Genomic DNA, 21,810 nt, shown 5'->3' on the forward strand with positions numbered 1-21,810 from the left:
ATAGGATGCACCTAATTTTTTGTGGGGGAAAATAAAGGGAAAAAAATTATTCCCCCCCCCCAGGCACGGGGCAGGCGCGGGGGAAGCCCAAGCTTCCCCTGACCCCAGCCCCCAGAACAGCCTGCAATCTGCAAGCCTAGGGAGCCGTGCCGGTCTCCCCAGGCTTGCGGAGAGCTGCGTGAAGCCCGGGCGCGCTCTTCAGCGTGCACCAGGCTTCGGAATGCAGGCAGCTCTGCGCCACCCTCCGGAGCCTGGCGCGGCTTCGCGCCTGGCTCCAGAGGGTGGCGCAGAGCTGCTGGAAGCCCTGGAGCACAAGCCTGGGAGAGCAGGCAGCTCTGTGCCACCCTCTGGAACCCGGCGCGGCTTCACGCCTGGCTCCGGAGGGTCGCACAGAGCTGCTGGAAGCCCGGGAAAGCCTGCATTTGCCCCATAGGATGCACACACATTTCCCCTTCATTTTTGGAGGGGGAAAAGTGTGTCCTATAGGGCGAAAAATACGGTACCTGCTTGGGCTAAATTTTGGTGCTCAGGGTTAAGCTGGCACCAAATTTTAATGGAATATTTATTTATTTTTATTACCTATCCTGAGCTGGATGGGGCAGGCTGTAGGAAGATGTAATAAACTATGCATTCTTGAATCCAGAAGAAATGTATAGCATAACCTTCAGTCAAGATGCAGTCAGGCTCCCCTGGACAGATGCTTTGCTACATAGAAGTGACAGGAATTCATCAGTATCTAAGCTCAGCTAGATTCATCTGTGCCAAGGCTCCATCTGCACTCTACATTTAAAGCAGTATCATACCACTCAACGTGCGTGGGTTTTTCTTTCACCTGTTTATCTGCAACGGTATGATACTGCTCTAACCACAACAGTCATGACTTCGCCCAATCCTGGAAGATGTAGTTTATTAAGGGTACTTACTGAGCATGGGCATAGCTGGGAGGGGGCAGGGAGCAGCTGCCCCCTCAAATCAATAAAAAGCAATAAAAATACATAGCTAACTGAGGTTCTGCACCCCCCAACTAAAAGCCTGCCCCCCACAGTAAAAGGCCTGCCCCCTAACAAAAATCCTGGCTGCACCCATGGTGCTGAGAGTTGTTAGGAGGCCTCTGTTCCCCTCGCAGAGCTACAGCTCTCAGAATGGTTTAACAATCAATCCCTCTTGCCGGGGAAATCTGGGAACTGTAGCTCTGTGAAGTGAATCAGGGTATCCTGACAATTCTCAGCACTGCTGACAAACTACAGTTCCCAGGATTCTTTGGAAGAAATCGTGTCTGTTTCAAGTGGTATTGAAGCAAAGACCTCTAGCTAATCTCCTTTGCACCAAAGAGTTGCCCCATTGTATCAGGAAACATTCTGTTCTTAAGGTACCAGGGACGGCCTTCCGCCTTATCTTGTTTCCCACATACCAGAGTACATGCATAATAAGACGAGGCCCACTCTTCTTCACGTGCTGCAAGGTGATGCTTAGAAAGAGTCTTTGTTCTGCCTCTAATGAATATGCAATTAGAGTTGCCCATATAGGGGTCTTATTAGTAGAATATGTAATTCTAGGATTGGACAGAAGCTTATGCATATTCATTCCTTAAGAACTGTGTATCAGAGAGCGCCTGCTCTGTAGGTGCTGCTCAGAATTTGAACTGATTCCTCTGAGTCAACTTTACTGGCCAATAAAGACAATAAACCCTTTTCATCTCCTCAACGTGCGTGGGTTTTCCTTTCACCTGTTTATTTGCAACAGTATGATACTGCTTTAACTATATAGTGCAGTTGGGACCCCAGTCATATATTCAAGTAGGACTCAGAATGTCTTAACATGTGTTATAATAGATGTCATTCACATAACAATGTGACACAGTAAGTGAACCAAGTAAAAGGTGGCCTTAGGACAACTAATTAATTAGTACAAGAGCCTAGATAGTTAACCAAACTTGCCATGTCTAATCCATATTTCAGGTGACCAGAGTCTTGAGATTGCAAAGTAATCAGTCTGCATCAGTTTTGATTTCTTTGATCTAAAACTAGTGTCAGGCACACACTGTGCAGTAATTGAACACCACTGGCGATCTTCTGTCAGAAGTCACCACTGCTCAGAAGCACATAGGAAGTTTAGGATTAATGTGGAGGCTTCCCCCACATTCTACCTAGAACAGTAATTATTACAGCAGCAGGGTCACATGGGAAAGGGGACTGTTGCAACATCGCAAATAGATCACAATTTAATAATCCTCATTAAAGAAAATTCATCTGGAAAGTTCAAGGAGAACTGGAGGAAGTCAAACTGTTTCAAGCCCCTGCCCAACAAGATTTAATGACCATCTCCAAGGGTGATGGAAATATTTAGATATAAAGTAATAAGAGCATGATCAGAGTAGTGGGGTGGGGCGTGTGTGTGGAGAAAGGAGGTTAAACCAAAACATCAGAAGCAGACAAATCCTCAGACAAGGTTCAAAGTTGTAATCTGACCAACCGTTTCACATGCTGGGAACGAAGGAACAGTCAGTGGAGATGCCATAATTAGAGCAACCATGCACATCCTGGCAACTGAACGAGCAGAGGGTCTGAAGAGAACAAATTAAAATATCCTTAAGTAGCATACTGTCTGTAGAATGGAAAATGAGCTAGCTACTACATTAGTCAGCTGCTCCGGGTAGCTGAGCCATCTTGGCCAGGGTTCAGTAATCAAATTATGACAATTAAATTGCAGTGGACAGTTGAATCTCTTCTTAGCCAATAGAACCCCAAGCAACATGTGCTTAGCATTGGGGGGCGGGGGGATGTGCCAGCCTTTTTGGACCAATGAGCACATTTGGAATTTTGAGTGCCTTGGGTCACAACATGGCAGCAGCTGGGGTATGGCATAATGACTGCTTGGGGGGCGTGGCATAACAGGAAATGGCTGTCACCTCTAACGATGCAGAAAAAGAGATGGGACCACAAAATGTTGCAGGCATGCTGCACACCTACCCCATCAAGGGGGGGGGAAAGCACCTTCCCCTCAGCCAAATTCACAAAAAGAAGCTCTTTACACCTCTCCTCTATTCAGAATGAATGAGAGGGTTCAATGGGCATGCTTAAGGGGTGTAAAAGGTAAGTGTAAAGGACCCCTGGATGGTTAAGTTCAGTCAAAGGTGACTATGGGGTGCGGCACTTATCTCACTTTCAGGTTGAGGGAGCCAGTGTTTGTCCACAGACAGCTTTCCAGATCATGTGACAAGCATGACTAAACTGCTTCTGGAGTAATGGAATGCCGTGACGGAAACTAGAGCACATGGAAATGCCATTTATCTTTCCGATGCAGCGGTACCTATTTATCTACAGTGGTACCTTGGGTTACAGACGCTTCAGGTTACAGACTCCGCTAACCCAAAAATAGTACCTTGTGTTAAGAACTTTGCTTCAGGATGAGAACAGAAATTGCACGGTGGCGGCGGGATGGCGGTGGGAGGCCCCATTAGCTAAAGTGGTACCTCAGGTTAAGAACAGTTTCAGGTTAAGAACCTCCAGAACGAATTAAGTTCTTAACCCGAGGTACCACTGTACTTGCACAGACGTACTTCCGAACTGCTCGGTTGGCAGGAGCTAGGATAGAGCAACAGGAGCTCACTCCGTCAGGGGGATTCAAACTGCCAACCTTATATTGGCAAGCCCAAGAGGCTCAGTGGTTTAGGCCACAGCGCCACCATCAGGAGAGGCTGAGCCAGGGCAAACAGGATCTGGGCAGAAAGAGCAAGCACTGTCTTTACTTTTGAGACTAGTCCCTTGATCACACACACACACAAAAACCAAATGTGAAAGTGAGTAAGTTAAAAGGGCTGCGTTAATGGCTTCTATAAATAACTCATCTCCCCATTACAGTCTCCACAGCTACCAGTTTAGAGCCCTCTAAAAATAATCCATATGAGTGGCTTTGGAATTGGGGCAATTGATATTTTAATGCTACTTTAAAAAATACCACTTTTTCACGGCTCTATTACCAGTTGTAAAGCACCCCTTGATTACAGTTGTGCTCTGAAGTATTTTGTGTTTTGCCGTTGGCTGCTGGGATCCATTTGGAAATGGAATCGATAAATTATGTGGAATACAGGATTCGAGACAGGCAGACAATCCATCCTTAGCCAAGCAGTTGTTGGCTGTACAACTGGCAACAATCCCAGGAGCATTGCAGGGAGAAAAAGCCAGCACAGCACAATGCCGAACAGGAGCGTTTTATTGGGGAGAATGAATGCAAGGTTGCATAAATGGGAACGTGTCGCCCTGCTATATTCTGACAAGCCAATTATGGTACAATCTGCCATAAATTTATTATAGAAAGCCTTTTATAGAATCAAATATCATCACAATGTGGATATCACAGGCCATCTACTCCACAACCCTTGGTCCTGAAATAAGATAACCTTTACTTAAGAAGGGGCAGTAAAGATAGGGCACCAAGGCTATATTTGAAATACAGGTGCTCCCACAAATATCTCAATCTAGATTTCTCTCTAGGGTCAGGATTTCCAAGTTACTTGGTCTTGTTTCTAGAGATGAACTGGTGCAATAGAACAGGGGTAGGGAATCTTTGGTCCTCTTGATGCCTCCCTATCCCATTAGCCAGCACCTTTTGGAGGGCAATTGGTTCCCTATCCACATTAGAATGCACCCATTCTAATATAGCATTTCCAAATGTAGCGTTATGAAATCAGGGGTGCATGATGGCCTAAGTTCTGGATCAAGCTAATGTCAGAATTTAATTAATGTTTGGGGTGGCAAACGCTAGTCTCTGTTTTGAAGTGATAGCTAGACTTGTTTGCATTTAAGCGTGTAATTAAGCTAAATCAGGATTGGCTTCCTGTGTGAGGTGTTTATTTAATCTTGTATTTAAAAACTATGTATTAGACATATTCTAACTCAGGGGTCAGCAACCTTTTTTCAGCCATGGGCCAGTCCACCGTCCCTCAGACCATGTGGCGGGCCAGATTATATTGGGGGGGGGGTTGGAATGAACGAATTCCTATACCCCACAAATAACCCAGAGATGCATTTTAAATAAAAGGACACATTCTACTCATGTAAAAACACGCTGATTCCTGGACCGTCCGTTGGCTGGATTGAGAAGGTGATTGGGCCGCATCCGCCCCCCAGGTCTTAGGTTGCCTACCCCTGTTCTAACTCCTAGATAGTCTGATACATAGTTTTTAACACAAGCTTAAGTAAACACCTCACAGAGGAAGCTAATCTTAGATTCCAAGAAAACGCAGCATGTATTTTAGGCACACTTCCTGAGTTGTGCAATGGACACTGTAATCCTAACCAAATCGACAAGTGTTCATTAAGTCAGGCATCCGGATGGGGTGAGGATGAACCATTAGGAGATCAAAGCATCAAAAGAAAAAGGTTCTGGAATGCAAATGGAAGGAGCCCTCCCTCCCTCTGTAGATAAAGAGGGCTTAGCTTAGGGAATATGGGGTGATGAAACCAGGAATCAGAGAGGAACTGGTAAACTGAACAAGAGAGGCTGCAGAGGAAGGATGCTGATGCTGCAGTTACTATGGAGTAAGCTGGCACATTTTGGGTGCTGCTGCTGTGAGCCCCTTCATCAAAAGCTTCAGGTTGCATGTACAGTATGTGTAAAGAAACCATATATCATAAAGACACTATAGCCTCTGTTGTGCCTAATTTTCTGAAGGAAACACAAACCCTGGGTGAGTGTCAAGACCCCTGGAATCTCATGCACCGCTCTGCAGAGATTGAGGTGGCCTGTAACAGTAGCTTAGAGGCACTCTGCATGCACAGTTCCCTGCAGTATTATATTTCTTTGTGTCTCCTCCACTACAAACATTCACATGATGAATGTTCATGCGCCTAGGCATCCTGGAGGAATCTAATCTTTCTGAATTCCAATATAAAGAAAGTTGATCTGTGTTTTCTGGACTGGTGTATGGATTTGGAACTTATCCACTGGCTTCTTCACAAATGTTCTGATGCAGTCCTTGTATTAAAAAATAAGTATCAAAATGCATTAAACATGTTTGTTTGCCATAAAAAACCCAGCAAAACAGATAGCTTTACCTTATCCAGTTGAGAATTGCATGCTTTGTCAGATCGCAAGACTTTCCCCCCAACTAGCTATTGTAGGTGGCTATTCAAGAGAAAGGTATTTTAGAGGCCATTCCAGCTGGCCAATTCAGATGGGAGCTAGAATTCAACAGAAGGAACTTTATCAGTTTCAGTGAATCTGGGATACTGCTCCGATTTGGTCCGTGCTGAATATTCTCCCGCTTGAAGATAGAGATTTGTACCTGTGTGAGAGTGCAAGAGGTCTGAAGGGGACTTTCAGCTGAATGTGCTTACACATCTCCTTGCAGTCAGGATACCTACAAGCCCTCAAGGAGGTTTGTAAGTGCATTCAGCTCAATGTAAGACTTTGGTCACCCCCAAAGCTAAAAACTCTCCCCCCCAAAAAAATTCCTCTATTGCAACCAGCATGAACAAAACATTCCCACCCCCCTTCACAGTCTGAATTTGTTCACCTCCAGCATGTTAGTTGTTGTTGTTTAGTCGTGTCCGACTCTTCGTGACCCCATGGACCAGAACACGCTAGGCACTCCTGTTTAGTGGAAGGTCCAGCATGTTAGACCTTCCACTAAATCACTACATTTTGCATAAAAGAAACAAGCACAAGATCAGGGTCCCCAGTCCCGCCAGTTTTGCTGTTAAACACAGGTCACTTCCAGACAACCTGTTTATTAAGCCTTCACCCTGATTCGTTTGCACAAACTTTGCTGGGAAGTTAGATGGCATCAGCTATTTACTGCAAATTCATTCTGACCTGTTTGCGGGCAGGTTAGATGACATTGCATTAAGCAAGCGCTATCTCCACATTTTCCGGTGAATTCCCCTATCATTTTTTCTTATCAACTTCTGGGAGAAGCAGGTTTCTTGTGCCAGAGCCCCAAAGGAGATTTAATTATGCAACCTGAATTTACCAGGTTTAAGCGACCAAATCCCACTCAAAAATAGCAAAAGACTGAAAGCACCCATAATAAATTGATAATGGAAAGTTTGCTGCACTGATGCCTGATATTGCCTCATGAGAGAGCTAGCTTTGCCCATTATTCCACTTAAGTCATAGTCTCTTTTGTCAGGGAAGCCCTTGTACTTCCCTGGAGTTGCTTTATTTTATTTGTTTTGTTTTTGGCTGGGGTTTTTTGTGGGGGTTTTTTTACCTGCTCACTGTGATATTTTGAGAGCAGGCAGATAATGATAAGTCAGCAAGAGTGGATTAAAAAAGCAGCCCCTCTCTCAGGCTTCTAGGATGGGTTTGTAGCTCCTGAAATTGTCATTAGATGATTTACCCCACCTATGAATGCCTGAATAGAGTGCCCAGACACAGTATTTAATTAGTGTTTCAATTATCTTTTAAATATTTGCACATCAAGTTCAATAAAGAGCAGACAGCTGAGTTTTGAGACAAGTGACTGTGGCATCAGCAATTTCCCAAGGGATGGCTTATTTGAAGGTTAACAATTCAAGCAAAAGCCGTTAATCAGCGTAAATACTTTTGGCTGGAGACATCCACACCGAGAACAAATGCCTGGCTCCTTTGATCTTAATGAACTAAGATGCATTTCACACATCACAGCAGCTGGCAGGTCCTAAACTGCGGCAGTTGCCAAGTGCGGTGAGGTCACGTGGCTCTCAACAACATGCTGCCATTGCTAGATTGCCCACTGTGCTACTGAAATGCACCTGGGGCACTTTTTGGAAACATGAAAGGCCAGGACCATCTCTGTAGCAGAGCATGGGCCGGGTGTGCGCCATCCATTCAAGAGTTAATGTTGTTTAACTCAACTGTGCAAACCTGCCCCTGTGCATCACAGTGATGTCACAGAGGGGAAGTGACATCGTTTGCACATCGTTTGCACATGTGCCCCTCGCTAACCCAACCTGGAAGAGCATGTCTATGTTGGAAACAAGAATGGCCCTATGCAAGTTTAAGCTTCTGGACTTCCTGCAAAGAATGTGAGGCGCTGTAATTGTTGGTGCCGGTAGTGATTGCCCTTTCAGTGAAATCCAGAGTTCTGGATTTCCAAAAGTGAGGAAATGGCTGTTAAGGAGTAGTCCTTTTTAGACATTATGTCTGACCTGGGAATAGCAACTTGGGGCATTAGAAGGCACATAGCAGACTTGCCTCTAACCATCCTGTTTTGATCTGGAGTAGTCTAAGCATGTTTGGCTGAAAAATCTTAGCAGGAGGAAAAATGCCAACTCTTTTAAATACCTGTGTTCTTCTGGGAAGTGGCAGGTGTTCTAGATATGATACACTTTGTGTAAGGCAGCTGGAGAGAGAAGAATGAGATGCACTTTGTTAAATATCTCGTATAATGGTTAAATACACAGTTGCTTAAAGTCAGATTAAGGAAAACATTATGCCATTACCAATGAGGCCTGGAAGCCATTTACACAGATTAGCCAATTAATTATTTGATGGATGGATTGACAGTTGAAATGGGGCAGTGAGTTCAAGGCAAACTTTCAGCTTGAAACTCTTTGGGGCCTGGTGTGTTACCATACAAAAGAATGGAAGATAACGAAGCTCTTGCAATCTAATAATGAATGATAACATTTATTTAACTTTTTAGATTCTCCTGATTATTCAATAATTTTTTTAAAAAAGGCAGATGTTGAGGGTTTGGGAATATGAATATTTTCCTAAGCAATTAGGCAGAAGATTCATCAACAGAAGCCCTTTTCAGTTGAGTTAATTTCCAATAAGCTTGATGCTGAACATCTCTTTGGAAATGCTGTCGGGAAACCTGTCAACTGCCAGCATGGAAATAGACGCTGAACTTTTGGTAGATTCCACTAGATCTCCAGCAGCTGTGTGAAAGAGGCAAAAACAAATGGGTAAGAAAATACCAGGAAGATGGAAGAAAGTGTTGTCTGAATGCAGCCATAATGAAAAAGAAAAGGAAGAAGACAAATGTTTGACAGGAGCAGGCTAAGAGGGCCTTTCTCTGTGGCTACACACATGTTGTGGAAGTCTCTTCCCTAGAAATCCAAATGGCAACCTCTATGCTGGTTTCCTGCAGTGCAAGAGTGGGGAGCCTCCAGGCTTTTCTATCGCACCAATAGGACTGTCTCCTCCTCTGGCAACATCCCTATCTCCTTAGCACCTTTGCTTCACCAGCTCTGCACTACACCCTCTTCTTGTCCTTTTGCCCCACTGCATTGTGCCCTTGAGGTACAATGATACCTCTTGTTTCCCTCAATGGAGAGTGTGTGCACATGGTTGTACACACCTCCGAGTCCCCCTCTCTTTCGTCTCTATCCACCATGGTCATGTGACCCTCAGAATGTTGCCCAGGAGGGAATGCAGCTCTCCGGCTCAGAATGTTTTCCCCACCCCACCTGTCAAAACGTATATTTCAACGGGCTTTTCTCTATCGCTTTTCACAGTCATTTATCTCAAGGTGGTTTGCAATACAATTTAAAATCAAAACCAGAGCAATAAAATATACAATCAGGCAAATAAAAAAATCAATAAAAAAATTATGCAATTGAACAATCAAATCAAAATAAATAGCAGAATAGGAAACTGATTTTCTCCGTCATCTGCTTTTATTTGCTACTCAGTCTGCTTTCAAATTTGCTTTATATATGGATTTGATCGTTTTTGGTGTTGTTTTTTAAATAGTTTTATATTGGGTCACTCTGTATGGCAAGGCAGGTTGTAAGCCTGTTTCAAATTAGCAAAGATCGAATTATAACAAAATGTTGGTCCAAAGGAGTTTGAACATCAATGGTTGCATCTCATTCTCAGTCACCTGAATCCTTTTCAGATGTCATTGAAATGGGCTTGGTAGATAAAGAACAGTGTCCTTTATGCAAGATACTCAATTCTTCTATGTTCTTTGTTGCCCGTGCATTTCAGAGTGACAGTTGTAATTCAGGAGTATTTATTATCCTATTTCCATCAACACATGGAAATGGTGGGCTTTTTTATTTTATTTTAATGTCCCAGATTAATGTACCAGCACATTTGAATTTTTAACCTCCCATTGCTAAGGGCAGGAGCTATACTGAGAGGAGGAAATATGCCACTATAATTGCCAGGAGCAGAGGCATGATGATAGATTCAGTATGGGATGGATTTTTGGTCTGCTAGCTCTGCGATCTTCTTGATGCAATAGAACTAAAACTGTAAGATATTTGTTTCCTGGGAAGAAATAAGTGGATGATGGAGTGAGGCAGAAGTAACCGAGAGTTTCTCCTTCAAGGAAGCACAATTTGTTAAAGCCACCAGCCTGCTGAGTAGTGACATGAGGGTTTATGTCAAAAGTGCAATCCAAGATTGGAGGAATGCATACAGACCAAGGCAATGGGACCAGTATTCAGAAATGTTTGTCTGTTTCCTTTATTCAAGAGGTCTCAATCATACAGGACAATGACACATGCTCTGCAGGACTATAGCTACCAGAGGTGGTTGCTGCATCTGAGTGGCCAGCTTAGCAGCACAGAGAAATGGTGGAGCAGGATGATGTTGAAGCTTCACACTGCTCCTTGCAGCGCTGCAGAGATCTTCCCGATTTCGGCAACCTCACAGAGCCACTGTTCCAAAGATTTGGTCATCGGTCTCTCATCCCTAAAAGTTATTTTGATAACATTAAAAAGAGCAATACCATAAAGACAGCAGATTACACCGTCAACTCTCAACTTAGGCAGGAGTTATGTTCTGGGGACAGCGCATAAAGCCCAAATTGTGTATAGTCAAAACACACTTTACCTGCACCTCCAAATTCTCTCCCAATGGTGTGTATGTGTATAGGCCAAGCACATAAAGCTGAATTTGCATAAGTTAAATGTGTGTAAGTTGTAATTTGGCTGTACAGTGGTACCTTGGTTCTCAAACTTAATCTGTTCCAGAAGTCCATTCCAAAACCAAAGCGTTCCAAAACCAAGGCATGCTTTTCCATAGAAATTAATGCAAAATGGATTAATCTGTTCCACACTTTTAAAAGCAACCCCCTAAAACAGCAATTTAACATAAATTTTACTATCTAACGAGACCATTGATCCATAAAATGAAAGCAATAAACAATGTACTGCAGTCACATGATCATCAATCAGTAGCTGAACTGGGTTCCACACAGTCACCACAGTCACAAAAACAAACAAAAAAGAGCCGCAAAAACAAAAACGCAATATAAATAGCAAAGACAGACAGACCTCAGTGTAACACTCCAAACGGAAGTGTGGCACTCAAATCAGAAGTGTAACACTCAAAATGGAGCACATTCAACTTCCAAAAAAAGTTCGCAAACTGGAGCACTCACTTCCAGGTTTGCGGCATTCAAGAGACAAAAGGTCTGAGTGCCAAGGCATTCGAGAACCAAGGTATGACTGTATATGAATGTGCTATAACCTTTCAACTCATTTTAACAAAATCAGAGGTGTGAGGCCCTGAACATTTTCAGAATATAAGAAGAGCCTTCTGGATCAGGCCAATGGCCCACCTAGTCCCACATCCTGGACTCACAGTGGCCAACCAGATCCTGCCAGAAGCAGGATTTGAGTACATGAGCACTCTACCCTGCTGTGGTTCCTGCTAACTGGTATTCAGAAGCATTGCTGTCTTCTCCTTTGGAGGCAAAGCATACCTATCATGGCTAGTTGCCATCAACTGTCCTCTCCTCCATGAATTTGCCTAATCTTCTTTTAAAGCCACCAAGGTTGGTGGCATGACAAACCTAGACAGCATCTTAAAAAGTAGAGACATCACCTTGCCAACAAAGGTCCGTATAGTTAAAGCTATAGTTTTCCCAGTAGTGATGTATGGAAGTGGGAGCTGGACCATAAAGAAGGCTGATCGCCGAAGAATTGATGCTTTTGAATTATGGTGCTGGAGGAGACTCTTGAGAGTCCCATGGACTGCAAGAAGATCAAACCTCTCCATTCTTAAGGAAATCAGCCCTGAGTGCTCACTGGAAGGGCAGATCCTGAAGCTGAGGCTCCAATACTTTGGCCACCTCATAAGAAGAGAAGACTCCCTGGAAAAGACCCTGATGTTGGGAAAGATTGAGGGCACAAGGAGAAGGGGATGACAGAGGACGAGATGGTTGGATGGTGTTCTCGAAGCTACCAGCATGAGTTTGACCAAACTGCGGGAGGCAGTGGAGGACAGAAGTGCAATGTCATCTAACCTGCCCGCAAACAGGTCAGAATGAATTTGCAGTAAATAGCTGATGCCATCTAACTTCCCAGCAAAGTTTGTGCAAACGAATCAGGGTGAAGGCTAAATAAACAGGTTGTCTGGAAGTGACCTGTGTTTAACAGCAAAACTGGGGGGACTGGGGACCCTTATCTTGTGCTTGTTTCTTTTATGCAAAATGTAGTGATTTAGTGGAAGGTCTAACATGCTGGACCTTCCACTAAACAGGAGTGCCTGGCGTGTTCTGGTCCATTGAGTCACGAAGAGTCGGAAACGACTAAACAACAACAACAACAACAAGGTTGGTGGCCATCTCTGCTAGCTGTAGGAGCGAGGTCCATAGTTAACTATGTGCTGCATGACAAAGTATTTTCTTTTCTGTGTCCTGAATCTTCTAATATTAATCCTCAATAGATGTTAATGAGTTGTGGTGTTTAATGAGAGAGGGGAAACTTTTATCTTTCCACTTTCTCCATGACATACAAAAACTTTAATTAAGTCACCTCTTCTCAGACTTTGCTCTAGCAATCTGTTTAGATACCCACTGCTTCCATTTGTTGGGAGTCAGGGCTTTAACTTTTGTTTTACTTTCGATTCAGCAATGTCCAGCAATCACATTGTCAAAGAAAAACACCGTCTCATTTTCTTTCCCACATACCTCTAAACTGGGGGAGGGGGCAGCACAGATAGCAGCTTGCAAAGTTTGTTCAATTTTTGGTTCAAATAGAATTCAGCAGGATAGCTTATTTAATTAACAGAGGCTTTAAAATATGCAAATCAGGAAGCAGTAATCCTCAAATTTTATGTGAAACTTGATACACCTGAAAATGTGAATATTTGACTTGGTCCTTTTCGTCACTGTTTGCTCAAACTCCTGTTAAGGACCTTGAGGTTTTAGAGCACAGCATATTTTGCTGGAATTGTTCATTGGGCTGCTAGATCCTGTCTATGTGCTAATGAAATGCCACCATCTCCCATGCTGCCCAACTATAGACATTAAGCAGGGGATGTGGATCCAGTGCCTGCCATAGGAGGCAATGTCACCTGTGAAAGGTTCAGTAAATACCCCCTGAAAAAAATTAATTGTGCACAAGAGACTGTTTGCTCTTCCTGCTCAGTTCCTGTTTGCCCTGGCTTGGTCATTCTTACATTCAACACTTCCCCATTAACCGTAACTACATTCCATCAATTTCACTGGATCAGACACCCTCCTTATGTTCTGTTCTGAACAGAAGAGAGGGGCAGAGAGCTTCTCTCTATGAGTGAGCATGGCGGCTGCTGATGTACATGGCCTTATTTTCCACTGAGAGTAGGCATCCCCTGTATCATTTTACAGCACTGTCTCTCTTCCTCCTCTTCTGCAGCCATTTTGTGTTATGTAAAGTTCTAGAACAAACTACGCCATAATTAGCCACTAGCCCATGATAGAGCATGTCCCTTTTTAATTCAAAGTACCAAGCAAGTAAGGAACAGGCACCCCCTCAATATAATTCTAAAATAAAGTTAATTTAGAATACATCTGCTGGATAGGAAATCTCTCTAGCAGTGGAGGTTGGTTGATTTGGGCAAATGGGTTTTTGCCCCACCAGCCTTGTTCTGCCTACATCCAGTCTAGGGTGTGGCAGTGGCTGCCAGATTCTTTCTCCTCAATCTTGGTGCTGCCCCTTGTAGAACTCAGTACGGAGGAGGATGGGGGCAAAATTGGAATTAGTTGGCTCTGCTTCCACCTAGTGCTGATCTTCCTATCTTCTGCCCTACCCATTTCAATGGGCACCAGCCACCCTGCTCTCTTGTGCTCTATAGCAAAATTCAGGTGAAGGTTCGGATCTATGGAAAGGGGTTTAAAGATCCAGTAGGCTTCAAGTCCCATCATGTTTCCAGTGAAGTCAACAGGATCAGCATGGAACCTGTAGGCCACTTGTTTGCCATAACATAGATTTGACCTTCTCCACTGTACCCATCGGATAATACTAGGAGGCAGAGATGTTCTGGTCTATACTAGGAAAGCTGTGGCAAGTCTGGTAGCCTCCAGACCCAGCTGTACTTTGGTCAATGTCATTGGGAGACAATGTCAATCCGGAGACTGGAACAAGTACATCATTAACCTTAGCCTGAGATCTTGGGCTGCTCCTGCCAATCAGTGTGCTAAGTAGCCCCATGGACTAAATCACTAGAGCTTTCTAAAGAAGTGTGACAGAAGGTCACCACTTTGCTCTGTATAACAAGAGCAGCCCTGCTATCACATGTCCTGCGAGATATACAAGTTAACTTTTGTCTGAGATCCGTCATTTTGCTTCAAAGAATCATCTTGATTCCATTCATGTTTTAAATGCCACATATTTGACATATATCAGCCGCTAAGCTGGGCTGAATGGAGAGCACACACTTCAAAGGCAAACATAAAAATGTATTTTCTAAAGTGAGAATATCAAAGCTTGCACACAGATACAGAAGTTTCATTTTGTCTGACATTTGGGGCGGAAACTTCTGCTCGCTCTATCTCTTTAAAAAAATGGATTCTCATATTTAAATCTTTTCTAGATCAGCAATATATTTGCAAGAGTGTCCCCCCCCCCTGTTTTTTTAAAGGAGGAAAAGGGATAGAGAGGGAGCCAGTTAAATATCAGCAAGGAGTTTTTAATTGACACTATAGCTTCAAGAAACTGTTTATACACGGGGAACTGCTTGGATGAGAGAGAATGGAATTGCTGGCACCAAATCTTTTTCCATAGTGCTCTAATTGACTTTGGATCGGGTCAAAGCAATAATTCATGTAATTACAAATCCTATGATATCGTCCAGATTTTCTTGATTGGGGAAAATGCTTTTTGTTTCTGTGAATACCCTTCCTAAGAAAGCCATATGAAAAAAGGTGTAGAGGCATTGAGATATTTAAGGGGTAAACTAGAGATTTGCTAAATATTTAGCATGCAGCTATGGATCTATAGTTTTTTTCTTCTTACTTAATTACAGACATCATGGTGCTAGGGGAATCCTTATTGAGAAGGCAGAATGTGTATGGGGAGAATTATCTTCTCTCTCTCTCTCTCTCTCTCTCTCTCTCACACACACACACACACACACACACACACACACACTGATCAGAACAAAGGTTACCCCCACTCCACATGTGACTAAGATCCTTAGCAGGGAAAGTCCTGTTAGCATCAATAGAGACTTTCCCCTCTAAAGCTCCTAGCTTCATGCAGAGCAAATTAATTTCAATCACACTGGCGAGAGAAACTATTAAGTCTCCTGCCCATTGCACTGCCTTTCCAATAAGGGTTGCTATGCCCCCCCTGCCCCCAGTGTGAGATAGCTAGATGCTATGCACCTAGAAAATATCTAGTTTGGCCCTAAATTTTCATGTCTTCCTGCAGGATCAATAGAATGCGCTCTTGGGCTAGTAGAATTCCTTAACTACAAAGAGGCCAGACATAGCCTGGGCTTTAGTTAGACATGCACCATGTCTTGCATAGTTCTTTCTAAACAAAGGGAGAGGGGCACATTTTACATGTTAACAACTCAAGGAGGTGATTATGGAACATTAAAAAGCCAGTTCATCTTTGCAGAGCAACTCTCCCAGTCCCTGTCTGGGCAGATTTAGCATTCTGTTAGTTCATTGCTTTTGCTTTTAAGCCACAATGACTTTTGTTTAGATCTTGAAGGTCACAGCTTCAAAGCACAGAGCTACAATCACAGTAAGACACACAGGCTTAAGCAGCACAAATATTGAAAGGGCAAATATGGGGGGGGGGAGAGAGAGTTTGTGTTCTCTTGTGTCTCCTTTTATTTGTAGCAAATGCATCTGAATTCCTGAAACAAAAGGTGGCAGAGAAATTAAATGTGCTTATGGAACACTTAATAAGCAGCAGTGCTCCTGAGGTATTGCTGTTTATCATCCACCAGCAATACTTTGTGGCTATCATCACAGCTTGGACACATGTTTGTTCACTAAGCAGTACAATGATGAGGTTAGTTACAAGCAGATAACAGCAGCTGGTGCTGTTCTTGCTAGAAATCTGTACACAGCATGCTTTCCAATGTCATTCAGCCGTCATCTGTGATTCTGGGAGTACACACCCTAATCATATCTGTTATGGGTGAAACTAGATATGATGTCAATCAGCAATTGCATGATTTGGCAATTAGCAATTGTGTTGTCCCACTTCACACACACACAGGGGTGGTATATCTGCATATTAGTAGTCTTACTACTGTAAACAAAGCTCACTTTTCCTGCAATCCTCTTGATGCTTATGGTGATGTCACAAGCCTTAATTTTATATTCTTAATTCTGAGCAACAAAATGTGTTTGATTTGCTTGGGATCCAAAAAAATCTAGTCTGCCTGTGAAATGACTTTGCGATGCACTTTTGCAGACCCTCCAAATGTCCCTGTTTTAGAGAAGCCATCCCAGTTTCTGATTTGATCCCAGAATATCCCGGTTTTCCTTAGAATGTCCCTATTTTCATTGGAGAAATGTTGGAGGGTATGGAGTTATCCAACCCCTGAGCCATCTGAAGGCAATCCTGTATAGGGAAGGTTTTTTTAAAAAAAAAATTCAAAAATGTATTTATATATGTTGGAAGCTGCCCAGAGTGGCTGGAACAACCCAATACGATGTGTGGGGTATAAATAGTAAAATAATCATTATGGAATGGGACATCCCTATTTTCATCAGATAAATGTTGGGGGGTATACTTTTGTTCCCCTTATCAAGATGGTGAGAAGAACTGCTAATAAGGCTAAGGCATGCAATGCTCTTTTAACATACGATAAATTTAATTCTGATAGGAGAAAGAAAGCAACTTGATTATTCTGGGCAAGTTATTTTGATTCCAGCCGTTGGTGTGAAAAGGCACTTTCTACTTCTGCTTAATAATGAGATTTTAAACTACTTTGGACAGGCATGCAAAGCTAAAACTTAGTCAGCGTATTCAAATTTATCAGCTACTTTATGGATTTAGATGTATTGTTAATTGCCCAGCATCAAGCTGCCAGAATGCGAGAAAGTCAAACAAAACTGGGTTTGTAGCTTTGGGGTTGAGAGGATCTCCTTTTTTTAAAAAGCCACGGAACTGTCCAGGGTGCTGCCAGCTATTCAGAGCCAGCTGCAAGAGAAACAATCAGTGCCAGAATCTCTGTATATCAGGGGTGGGGAATCTCAGGCTCAGGGGTGCTTGAGACTCTCTCCAGACCACACCTGCTCCTTTGGTCACAATTTTCTCATCAGCCTTGCACTGTGCTCTCCTCAAGTGCCTTTGGCTGTCTGGAGTGTGTCCTTGAGCTGTGATAATGCCTCTTGCTTGGCTGGATGGAGGATGGAGAGGGGTGGAGAAACCTCTGGCATTGGCATGGCTGTAAATGTCACTGGCTGTACGAAGAACTACACCCATTGCTCTACCTACCTTTTGCCATCCAGCCACCGGCATGTAGCTCCTGGAAGGTTGCACACTGGGGAATGTGGTCTTCTGCTTGGAAAAGACTCCCCATGGATGCTGTATAGTGTAAGGTACATCATCTGGTTGTAAAGAGTAAGGCTCATCACAGACCCACGAAGGGAGTCACGTGTCCCCTTTTCTGGCTTCCAAATCGAGGAGGCAACTGTAATCATTGCACTATCCAGAAGTCTACTTTTCATTGGACAGTAATGGTCGGACTCTGTCCCTCTGCTGCAAACCAGTCCCAGAAAAACCTGCTGCTGACCAAGGAATTACATGTCACACCCCGATGTTAGGGCACAGGTTCAGATTAGAGAGGGGGGCTATTTGGTCCCTTTGAACTCAGTGATTCTACATTACTTGAAATAGTGCTATGCAACTAGGTCTAGTCGAAACTTAGAAAGACAGCTTGAACATCTTCAGCAGCTCTTACTGCAATGCACTTTGCTCCCAGCCTATCCTATTACCTCTGGTTCCCTAGAGCTTCCACAGCAGAGGATACCACCATTGCAGCTGCTGCTCATGACCTTCCAATATAGCAGAGGTTGTTGCAAGGTATGCTAAGAATGCCTTCATAGTGAAAGAAACCAACCAATGCTGGATGTATACTGAATGTCTGGGGCTTTGGGATATTCTTAAACATGTGCTAGCCTGCACTAGCACAGAAATGGTCAGATGGTCATCATCTGAGGCAAACATTGTACCTCGGGTTAAGTACTTAATTCATTCCGGAGGTCCATTCTTAACCTGAAACTGTTCTTAACCTGAAGCACCACTTTAGCCAATGGGGCCTCCTGCTGCTGCTGCGCCACCGGAGCACGATTTCTGTTCTCATCCTGAAGGAAAGTTTTTAACCCGAGGTAGTATTTCTGGATTAGCAGAGTCTGTAACCTGAAGCATATGTAACCTGAAGCGTATGTAACCCGAGGTACCACTGTACTGTATTTCTCAGCCTAGACTCTCTCCAACTGAGCTTTACAGTTTGGGACAATTTGTAAATACAGCCAAAGCTCCCATCATTTGATGTGCAAACACTTACCAAGTTCCGAGACAGCAGAAGATGATGATTTGGGGGAGGAGGAGGGGGAGGACCCAGACTTAAGAACAAGGCAGACAAACTTTCTACATACAAACTCAAAGGTGAAATTTGAACAAAAAAAATCATAATTCAAGAACTCTCATTTCACACTCTTCCTCCAAGGAGTGTGTACATGGTCCTGACTACTTCCATTGTATCTTCGCAATACCTCTGTGAGGTAGGCTAAACTGAAAGAACATGATTGGCTTATGGCAACCCAGCAAGCTTTTTGGCTGAGTTGGGAACTGAACCCTGTCATGAAAACTGTGATTTGAGTGTTGTGTCACTTGAAAGGGCTGCCAACTTGAATAAAATATTGGGGAGGGGCATCCTTTATAATCAGTCACATGATGTGGCACATGCACACCATTTGAATGGAAAATGCCCATCAACTTTGGGTGGGTCCTGGCCCCATCACATATTTTAGGGGGGGAGGGGCAAAGAGACCTCAGCCCCTAGGAGTTGACTCCTATGGTCACTTGTGTTTTCTTACTGCTAATTCACTGTTGTATTTTAGTCAACTGATTGCACTGCTTTTGTATTTATTTATATGATAAAATTGTAGTCTGGTGGCAGTCTGTCTGTGTTATGCACAGCAAAGAACTGTGTGAGCCTTCTCCCATTTTGTCTAAGAAAGATGGAAATATTATTCTAACTATGGCTGATCACAAAATGCCTCCCCTCCTTCACAATCCCATTCTCAGGGTGAGGTGGTTTGGTGCCAATTTCTGCACATCAGTGGGTGGGCTGGAGAAATTCCTCAAGGAACTTGTGTGGGTAGGGGAGTTATACTTTTAGTTGTCACGTTATGGTTTTAAATATATTAGAAATGCTTGTGCGGTATATGAAATTGTGTGCAGTCTTTCCTTTAATGCCTCCGGTCAAGTATAAACTCTTTATCTTTTCTTCATAAACTAACTTTCATTTCTACAATATTGCCCCATTAGTTTTCTCAAAGTATGCCAGCCTTTAACGTTCTCGATGTTATATGAAACAGTACTAAATGGTGTGAGTGAATAATGAATGTTTAGCTTCCAGTAGCGGAGGAATGAAGTCCGCTACCAGGAACAACGCAACAGGCTTGGTATTTCAACATTGTGAAACAAAACTGCCTCAAGACACACTTCAAAGCCTGAGATGCCTAATCTCCTTGGAGCTACAAGAAACAGCTTCCAGCCATGCCCCTGAAAGTGTGACCTCAGCCTGGAAGACACTCCCCAACCCCCAAGATTACCACATATCTGATCACTGGTGTAGAAGATAAGAAGGAGAATCAAAGGAGGAGGCCTGAGGACCTGATCTTCTGATAGCTGGGAGGGACATGCATGAGAGGCTGGGCAGTAGAGAGCATCTTTTGGTCAAGATGGGGTAGGCATCAGCTGGGAGGCCATTGTGAGAACCTGATGCTGGGTCACTGCTTTTATTGAGGAGGTTCTTGTGTTCTTAACTGCAGATCAAACTGAAGATGGGGAGGGAATTGAAAAATGGAGAGAAATAGAAATTGATAGATTTCATAGAATCATAGAATTGTGGAGCTGGAAGAGACCCTGAGAACCATCTAATTCAACCCCCTGCAGCTGCCCCATATGGGAATCAAACCTGCAACCTTGGCATTATCAGCACTACACTGATACATGTTGTATTATTTTATTGTTAGCCACCCTGAGCCCGGCTTTGGCTGGGGAGGGCGGGATATAAATAAAATTATTATTATTATTATTATTATTATTATTATTATTATTATTATTATTACACTCTAACCAGGCCCCCTCCCCAACTCCTCACTGCTAATAAAAGAAAAGTAAGAACCCCATTTCTAAACTTTCTCCACCTCATTTATTTTTTGCTTCTCCACTGCTGTTGAGAATATGCCCAAAAGGTTCATCTTTGTATATTTGTCTCAGTCCTGATTCCAACCTTCCTTGGTGACCGTTTTCTGCATCCCATTTACAGAACCATCGCTTCTTGCACTTTCTTTGTTGGGACAAGGAGCAGGCCCTTTGCTTCTTCTTGGAGGAGGCCACTATCTCGGATTTCAAACCTGGGTAAGATCAAGTGACAAAGTGGCATTAACAAGAAAGTCACTCATTTTTAACCAACTTTCCGAAGTGAAAACGTGGGTGTCAAATCTCTCAGATCAGTCATCTATCCATTAATTAGTACCATTCTGAGATCTAAAGAAAAGGCCTTCAAGGCAATAATGCCTTTGCTAAATTCTGACGATGACTTCTTTTCCCCCTATAGCTGGGGAGTTTGAGCGGAAATGCTGAACCAAAGCTTTAGGCTTCAAAGCTTAAGTATGCATTAATTACTATGAATGAAAAACATCTTCAGAAAATTATGCCAATTTACTGACCATATTAAAGGGAGGGGAGGGGGAGAGACAGATAGACTTTTCATTTTTGGTCAGTTTTGAAGAAATTCCCACAGCAGCAAAAACTCTGCAGTGCAGTTTCCTGAGCTCAAATTTGTTTTATGGTGTTTTTTTCGCTTGGAAAAGCAAAATACCCTAATAAGTTTTGAAGCAGAGGTGGATAATAACATGGTCCACTATCAACAGCACCAACATTCCATGAGGATAAGGGTGCTGAGAGGAGTTAGGGGACCCCCTTTTGCCTCTCAGAGCTACAATTCCCAGTGTTCCCTGGGAAGAAGGACTTGTTGTACAGTTCTTAGAACTGTGGCTGTAAGAGGGGAACACAGGTCTCCTAAACAGTTCTCAGCACCATCCATAAACAACAGTTCCCAGGATTCTTTGCAGGAAGCCGTAACTCTTTAAAATGATATGGCACTGCTTTTAATGTACAGTGCAGATGGGGCCTTAGTCATCCTGCAGAATAAACAAACAAACACTGCCAGTTCTGGTGGCTTTTTATTTTGTCAGAATGCTAAGTGTAAAATGCCTTGCAGACACATAAAATTGTCTCAACTTTAAAAGCGTTCACATATGCAACAGTGACAGCATACATACAGGTTGCCAAAAATGTGGGAAGCTTGCAGCGTTGGAAATTGGTGCTGTCAAACACAAATTCATACCTGGGAAGTACAAGGAATTAGCATGAAGGCACAATGAAGCATTCCATTTAGAAT

Source organism: Podarcis liolepis (assembly GCF_965112155.1).
Source record: "Podarcis liolepis genome assembly, chromosome: 4".
Taxonomy (NCBI): domain Eukaryota; kingdom Metazoa; phylum Chordata; class Lepidosauria; order Squamata; family Lacertidae; genus Podarcis; species Podarcis liolepis.